General features: G+C 32.7%; 1 pseudogene; it reads right to left on the reverse strand.

Annotated features, from left to right (window-relative positions):
- Positions 1 to 5,267: 5,267 nt before the first annotated feature.
- On the reverse strand, positions 5,268 to 6,152 carry LOC120188506 (annotated as a pseudogene).
- Positions 6,153 to 9,413: the final 3,261 nt, after the last annotated feature.

Consider the following 9,413-nt stretch of genomic DNA (forward strand, 5'->3'; position numbering starts at 1 on the left):
ATCTTAGAAAACTTTACCAAACGTACCTTAAACACTGATTATATGTTATCATCTAAACTATCGTATTTGCTTTGCTTGAGCGCGTGATTACAAGTAACCTTATATAATAAGCATGAGTAAGGAATAATGATATATGCATTTACTATTTATCGTAATTGTAATATAATTATCTATGATTTATATTTTTCAAAAAAAATATTATCTATGATTTATATTTAAATTGCATCACAAGTAGAATTTAAAGATTAAATTTTGAAATGTTGCATAACTAGATTCATGAGTAATCTTGTAATTTGATAAGAACAAAGGAACAAAGATAAAGAAACTTATCTTTTGATTATTTTTTATGAAATTTATTTCATTTATTGATTTACTAATTTTGTTGAATTTTTCTTTGAATTTAGAACCAACATATTTAAAAGAGATGGTAATTCAAAGAAGTAAATGATAAGATAAATTATAGAGTCACTTTGTTTAAAGTTGATGAGGAGAGGACATGAGTTAAATGCATGTTAAGGAAGAATAAAATCTACTTGGTTGTTAAAATTCAACATACGAGGACAGATTATTTAGACTTGTTGTATTCTTATCTGTTTTTGTTACCGCCGAAATTGTTTATTCTTAAATATGACTTTTTAGCTAGTCTTTGAAACATAGTGAGAATCTTTTGAAAGTTTAAAGACTAACACTAGATTAAATGATTAGTTAAAGCCTAATTATAGTATGTTTATGGATAGAAAATATTAAGCATAAATTGTTACGAGATTTTTATATATGCTTAATTGAAAGGTAGTATTATAGAGTGAGAATGCATGTCTAATATTGATTATGAAAAAGACTTGATACTTAAACGTGCCTAGTGCACCACCTCTATTTTTCTGGAGACTTACCTAGTACATTTTTTATTTTTGTACTTACTATTTCAATTCATAAAATACTCTGACTAGTATACACATTTTATAACTTAAAGAATAAGTTAATAAGTGAAATTTGATAATCTTATTAAGATAAGACTTTTGGTCATATTAATTGAATTGTCAATGGTCTCTTTAAAGTCAATATTTGACTAATATATGATACTATTAATTTAGACATCATAAGGTTAGATAATGTGGGGTAACTGAAAATAGTTCTCTATCCTATGAATGTATAGAATATGGGGTGTCTAAAACGAATATATGATTTCATGTTTTTTGTCATGAAGCATATAAAGTGTATGATAATAACTCTCTAAATTGCATGAAACTAATATAATTTTAATCCTCTTAATCTAGAAATTATAGATGATATATGTAATAACCCCACTTTTAAATAAAAGAAAAAATTGAAAATTGAAATTAATTTAATGAAATTTAGGGACCAAAAATGCAAGTTTTTAGAATTTGTAGTCGTTTTAGAAGCTGTAGGAAATTCAGGGAATTGAACTCGAATTATCCCATTTTATGTCATCAGGGAAAAAAATAAAGAAAACAGTTAGATGGCTGGGGGGATTCGAAACCCTGACTACCGATATGGTCACCCATACTCTAGCCATTTAGGCTAGGGTACTATTCGAGATATTTTTAAGAAATATATAATATATTAGATTAAAACCAGTTACCCTAAAATCCCCCGAATCAAAAACCTCAACCCAATCCCTAACCCCAAAAGTTCTTCCCCACAACCCTCTTTACCTCAAAAATTCATCATCGTCCGGTCGTCGTGCGACGCATCGTCACCCCCGTCGTGACTGCCACCTCATGCCGACTAAAACCCGAGCCTCCCCGCACCGAACAACGATGTTGTTCTTCATGGATTGCTACTCGATCAAGAAACAAAAAAACCTTTTAGTCATCGCTATTTCATCGATTTTCAGTCGATATAATCGTCGTTGCCGCTCATCGCCACATTTGTTGGCTTCCCCGGCATCGTACGACTGAAACCCGAACAGTTTCACTTCTTGTCGATGCGCCGCCGCCGACCTTCGTTGGGGGTAAGCTTCCAATTAAGTTTTCAGTGGCCTTGGTGAATGTTTTTTGAGTTTTTGGGGTCAATATTGGTTAATTGGTGCGTGTTGATGAACGAGGAGTAATCGACCAGTGGAAACGAGCCCCGTTGCCACCACACTCGTCGTCATGCGTTGGTAGTGCTCGTGGGCTCTCCAACTGATCTAAGAGGCTTGTGGAGCTGGTTCAGTCAGACCAAATTGATCCGATCTGAACCGAGTCAACTCTCCTGAGTCAACTCGTCCGAGTCAACCCGTTGACTTTGACCAAAAAATTCAAATTTTTTGAAAAGTTATATTTTATGTTTTTCGATGTTTTGAGTTCGTATCCAAAGTTTGTTTTTCAAAATTGAAAGCCTCCAAATTGACCGTCTAACCCAAACATGCATATGTACTTAAGCATTTTATTTAAGGATAATTAAATTAAGGTTAAAGACTGATCGTATACTATTGTTTGAAGGTACAAGAGACTCTCCCGATCACTGGATAGCTCGACCTAGCTCCTCTCAATCAGTTAGACCTCGTGAGTCAGTAGTCACTCGTATGACCCGCAAATCTTATGATTTCATAGATTAAATATGTTACTCCGCTAGTAACCTAGTTTTACTATGAATTAGGTTAGAGCAGTGCTGCAGAGCGTGGCGAGACTGATTCTCAGTAGATTGACTGCCTAATTCCATTTTGCGAGGTGTGTTCCCTATGCGCTACATGACTATTTTACCTGCTTTGAAATATGTTTCACCAAAATTATGATTTACTGATTTATGGCTTATGGACTATGGTTGAATGATATATGTTATCTGATTATTTGTTTTCACTAGAAATATGATTATGCCAATTTCCGATCATGGAATCTACTGCTTATTATGTGAACTGTTTTATTGAGATGCTAATTTGGGTAGGATACTAGAGTATGGAGGTTCAACTCTGATAAAGCTGGTAAATTGTTACAGACCTAAGGCGACGCTTGGGTAGGCTCCAAGGCCCCGAGAACTTTCTTGGGTAGGCTCTCAGCCCCCAAGATGCTCCCCGAGGTCTGCTCCTTATACCCAATGAGTATAAAGTAAGCCCTATGGATGCAGTTCTCGGGAACTACATATGATGTACAGGATGAGGGTAAACTACGAGTTTTAAAGCTTAAACTTCACTATGATTTTTATGATATTTTACTGAGCTATTACTTGATTATTTAACCATTATGATTTATTTGCACTGTTGGGACACACTGAGCCCTAGCTCATTTTTCAAGCTATTTTACCCCTTTAAGATACTTTTGGATATGCACCCTGAATCAAGCACTTAGAGGATCAACACATTCTTGCAGAACTTGTTGTTGTAATGTTTCTATCTTCTGAACTACTTTCAATTACAGTGACACGTGCCTTCATTTTGAAATACTTATTTTTATGATGTTTACTGATTCCACTACTGATATTAGACTTACTGTGATTCAGATTATGACATATTTTATATTACTTAGGCATTTATAGTTTTATAATTACGAGTTTGGTTTTTATCGTTATCTATTATATTTTCATAGATTTTAATTGTATTATTATAACTTACCAAATAATGTTTTGGAAAATGCTTTAAGAATTTTTAATGTAATTCGTTAGACCTAGTCGTAACACATAGGTTGGGTCTAGGGGTTACAATATATGTGAAATCATAGTAAGTATATGTTCATCTAAGTAGAACAGCTTTTGTGAAAGCTTGTGAAAAATTATTTTAGTAGCTCTACTGTGAAGCATAAGATGATAAGTCTTAACTTAGTCAGGCAAGAGGTTAAATGCCTTAGGAATTTATCTTGTTGGAAATCTTTATAAAGAGAAAATTATTTATTCTTTGTATCTTTACGTGACTCGTGAGATAACATGTGAATGGTTTAAAACTAAATCTACAATGATAAGACATGAGTTCATAAAATAAAGAGATATTACTTAAGATGTAGTACGAAAGGATTAAAGAGATTTATATTAATTCCGTAACTTAATAGTCGAGGGGAATTGGTCTTAAGCCCATTTGATTGAGGAATTCATGGATTCATAGCTCAAGTTCTATTAAGAAGGGCTTGATGAGTCCACCAGCGTGTAAGGATGAGCTTTACACTCTAAATGAATTCATAGCCCAATATTTGGGTGGTCCTAATGAGACGGACTTGATGGATTCACCAACTTGAGATGTTGATTTTTACTCTCTTGATGAGTTCATAACCCAAGATTTGTGGTCCTTGTGAGACGGACATGATGAACTCACTGAATTAAAAAGATGAACCATTGAATGTTCTTAATGAATTCATATTTCAGGCTTTGGGTAGTCCTTGTGAGACGGACCTGATAAATTCACTTATTTTTAACTTGAGAGTTTGAGCTTTCTAAATGCTCTTAATGATTTCATATCCCTAATTGGGTGGTCTATTTTGAGATATACTTGATGAAATCACCTATGTAACTGTGAAGAATTATCCACCTTCTATGAAATAGTTTGGGTGGTCTTTCTAGAGCACTTACTAGCATCCCGATATATCTAGGCTAAATTTGTTGATCTATCGCGAAACTTACTTGGTGAAGAAGTTAGTCGTGCGTTATGAGTTTACCTCTATTTTAACAAGCTCCATATTCTTTCACTTGTTAAAAGAAGAATTGTTCGTTTCACTATGTATTAATTTCAGATACGTTCACTAGTACTTAAGCGACAAATTTCGTTGTTGTTCTTTTCTTGTATTTAAAAATTCTCTACTTATTTGCATTAGTGGGGGATTGTTAGTAATGCAAATATTAAGGAATGTTTTTAGGTACTTCGTTATCTATTTTTAGGATGTGGATGAACTGGGTAATTATCAATTGACAATTTTACCCCTTTACCACTCCTATAAAAGGGATATGTCTCTCCCTAATTTTACATACAATTGATGGCTAATGTATTTCCTTCTTAGAAAATTTTTGATCGAAGAAAGCAGCATAAGTGGGTTCCACTTCCTCACTTAGGGTGTACGAGGTTTGGAAGATGTGTTAACTTTGGGTGACAACATCCACTTCCGAGATTACACCAATTTGAATGAAATTACTTTTAAGGCAGTGGCTTCCATACCACATCACAATAAATAGATCTATTTCCTTTATTATTTTATTATTATTTGATAATCAATGCTAACGTTGTTATTTTGCAAATGGACATTTTCTAACATAACAATCATCGACAAAGTGTATTATGAGACTCGTATAGGTCTTGGCATCTCAATTGTTTTCAAGATGCTGCACAATAGCATTCAAAATTTCAAGTATAACATACAAAAGCCAAACACTTCTATTATATTATCAACAAATTAATGTCTTCCGATCTTTAGAAAAAAACAGTTGAAATGAGAATGCAGGACATTTGAACCGGGTAGAAACATGGGAAAGCAAAACATGGAATATAAGTTGAAAGGACCAAACGTTGATGACAGATTAGGATTCAGCAGCAACCTCAGTCGCATTAACTTTCTTCTCCTCGCGCTCACCTTCAAGCTGGCTTAAGTTCCCTTTCCTGATGCACTTTAGTTGTTGCAGGTTTCTGTTCGAAGTAGCTCATATCGTAATCATGGTTTATCATAAATTTATTAACTTAAATATAATAAGAGGCACAGTAAGTTCAATGAAATTTACCTCACCATCAGCTGGTTTTTCTGGTTTTGCAATTTTTGGTGTACCTAGAAAGAAAAACGAAGTTGAACTCGAAAATCGGCTAGATCTGTTAAAAAAATACTAGTTGGAAAACCCTGAATTTGTCTACCTTCAAAACTTTTGTCAAGACTGCCAGTTCTTTTGAAAAGTTGATCAAAATGAGGCCTGCAGTACAAAACTCCTTCAAAGGAATTGTAGTTGCCAAGCTGCAAATTGGGTGTATATGTCAATATTGATTTTTGAGATTTATAAGTCAGATTATGTACTATAAAGTACTTACCTTCAATGTGCCTTTGCAGTGATGGCACCTGAAACAGGCCTTGTGATAAACCCTGTTGTCTGCAGTTAACTTGTCGACCAGATACACAGTTTTGTCACAGGCCATGCATTTCTGGGTTGTTCCTGCAAATGCCATGGTTTTCAGCTCCACGCAATAAAAAAAAATCTAATTGTGTTAATAATATCTCCTCTCTTGGTTCAATGGGGGCTGAGAAAAGAAAAGATAAGGAAAGTGATGAAGGAGAAATGGAGTGATTTAAGATGGTTTGTGGGGACAAAAAGCAGTTGTGTAATTTAAAATGTATTTTGCCAATCATTTTCTTTCCAGCCCACAAGCACATAATTACAGTTGTCTCAAAATGTATTTTTTATATCCTTCTCTCTAATGAATTTGAATAATCAACTTACAGCTTAAATTTGGTATCTTGTCGAATTATTTGATGCAATGATTTAGGTGAATTAGAGCCCATCAATGTGCTGTTTTAGGTGAAGTGTTCAAAAGGGTTGATGTCCTGTCGGTAATTGTACAATTCTATGTCTACCATTGTGGAGATTCTTTGCCTTAATTCACCCAAGCATAACAACCTAGGGATGGGCACCGATCCGACTCTATTGAGTTGAGTCTTTTAAAAGAAATAGGTTTCAGGTCAAATTTTAAGTATAAATTTAAATCAAATTAAGTTTAAATTTATGATGAAAATTACTCGATTTAATCTGATTCAAAAAATAATGTAATTATACTTTATATATATATATATATAAGAATAATTATAATAATACTTGTATCTATATTTTTTAATTAGATATTTTATCGAATAAAATTAAGAATTATATATAATTTTTATTGAATCGGTTTGAGTGCGCCTTTTATCTCTGAATCACATTTCGAGTCGAGTAAAATCATCCTAAATCTATATCAAATCAAGTTTTACATAGATAATTTATTTATATCAGATCGAATCTAATTGTTAGGAAACTCGATCCAACTTGCGGTCCCTTATAACAAGCTATTGTAGGCTAAAGTATAATTTGAAGATCAATAATTTTGATGCAAACAATAGTAAAAAGAGAAAAGTGGAGAAGTGGTAAGGAAGAAAAGTGGCTTTGGTTGGACAAGAACTTGACTTTGGATCTAAGACTTTGGGGACCCCGTGAAATGCCAACCCATCCCATCCCTGCTTTAACCTCAATCATATATCTTTTCCTATTTATCTTTAATACTAAGCCATTTATATAATTTTAGAGTTAATTCATCTTATGTCCCTCAATTATGGTGTAGATTCTAAATTGTTCTCTAAACTCCAAGACATTTTAATTATATCCTCAAAGTATCAATATTAAACACATTTATACCTACTGTACGGATAACATGTATATAACGTCTTATAAAAATGATAATATCAATATAATAGTAAAATCTAAAAAATCTAATTTTTTAGGATTCATCAAGTGACTTTAGTTGTAAAAGAGAATGTTGTTCTCTCTAAAAGTTCTAGATTCGAGTAACCGTGTCTGCAAGTTGTGTATACATTCTCAATTTATTAAGAAAATTATAAACAATGCTACTTTATAAACATTTCAAGCTATTAAAAAAATCTAGCACTAATATATATATATATATTTGATCCTTGTATTTTGAATATGTTCAACGTCAAATTTATGCTAGCATTTAACGCTTAAATTGATAGATAAACTTATAGAAGGACCAAATTGCTGCTATATTATATTATGAGGACTCAATTAAAATTGGGAGGGGACATTTGTGTAGTTTTCATATTAAATCCCAAAATAATAATAAAAAAGCAACAGTTAAATGTTTACAGCTTTGGTTTTCCTCATTGCACCTGGAACTAGGCGAAATTGGGCCAATACCGCACATAGAAAAAGAAATTAGGCTTCTAGATTACATGGACTTTTAATTTGGGATTTACAATGTTTGTTATGGTGTTTAACGAATTTATCACGTCAAGGTGACGAGTTCATCTAAATAATATATTTTTTATTTAAACTCATCGCCTCGAGATAATGAGTTTTAATAAAAGATAATTTTTATTAATTTTATCACATAGAGAGTAAAAGTTTAAAAAATTATATTTTTTTATTATAACAAATATCATATATCTCAAATTAAAAATCAAACTGCTCTAATTTCCTGAATTTTTTTCTGGGCTTCCGTAATGGGCCAAAAAGCATAAGGAACTAACCTCTGGCCTAGAGGTAAACTCGGTTTCTGTAAACTAAACTGTAGCTCAATAATAAAGTAGAGCCCACACATTAGGGAATTCGGCAAGTTCACTTCCCTTTAAACCAAAAGATCAAAAAAGAAAATTTCGAAAGTTGTCATGTGAATGCGGCAGTTACCCAACTGTAATCATGAACCCTTGTGTGAACCATGTGCCCAACCAACCGCTTGGACCACCTTTGTTTTATTAATCGAGTTCCAAACCTGATCTTTAACCATGAACCCAGAGGCCACTCACCTGTTGCCTTGCTTCCACATTTTTGGCCTCCCTGCTAACATTGTGCCTTCAAATATCCCGTAACATGCATCGATTACAATAAATTTTACTACCTAAAAAATCACATTAGTATCATGCGGGATATAATTGAGCAACATTCAATAATTTATTCGCCAGTCGTTTATTTAGGTTCATTTATTAAGGTAAATAAATAAATATGAATAAAAATTTTATATTCACTTAATAAATGAACTAATAAAAAAATGTGTTCGATTCATTTATATTCACGAAAAAACTCGTTTGAAATATAATTTATTGACTTATTTTATAAGCTTGTTTACTTGGTTCTTCTTGTCTTTTTAGTTTTTATATTTAAATATTGATGAATTTAGAGACTAAATTTAATTTAAGATAAACTTTGAATTTTAAACAATGAAGCCTAAAGAATTTAAGGACCAGTGATATAATTTCACTATTTTTTATCTGTAAATAAATAGATAAAAAGAGAGTTTTGGTTAGGGATGGGTGTCATGATCTTTTTAAAATTAAAAATAGATTTAAAGTAATTATGACTTTAATTTAAAAAAAAATTGGATTTTTATTTAATGTAAAATCCGGAATAATCATCGACCTTCGGGTTAGATAGGTCGAATACATAAACGTCTTTTTAACAAATTAAAAGAAAACGTTTTGACAAAAAAAATGGTATGTGTTTACCAAATATTCATTTAAAAGTGTTCGTAATCGGTTACGCGCGGGAAAGGCTGAGCACCCCCACAGCGCCCAAATATTGGTACCTTTGATTATACGATGTCTAAAACGATGGAATTTTGCACATTTAACTTCAAAATTTCGTTACTCCCCACAAAAGGTCAAACCAATTCAAACATTCACATCACCAACATCATGCAAGTGTGCCCCCAACCCCATTAGATTTGGCAAGCTTAGTGTGTAACCACTTGTACCTGTGTGCAATGCACAATAACTAGCAAGTTGATTGATGTATATAAACCATTCACAAGCTTG

The sequence above is a fragment of the Hibiscus syriacus genome, unplaced genomic scaffold, assembly GCF_006381635.1.
Source record: "Hibiscus syriacus cultivar Baekdansim isolate YM2019G1 unplaced genomic scaffold, ASM638163v2 tig00116946_pilon, whole genome shotgun sequence".
In the NCBI taxonomy this organism is placed as follows: Eukaryota; Viridiplantae; Streptophyta; class Magnoliopsida; order Malvales; family Malvaceae; genus Hibiscus; species Hibiscus syriacus.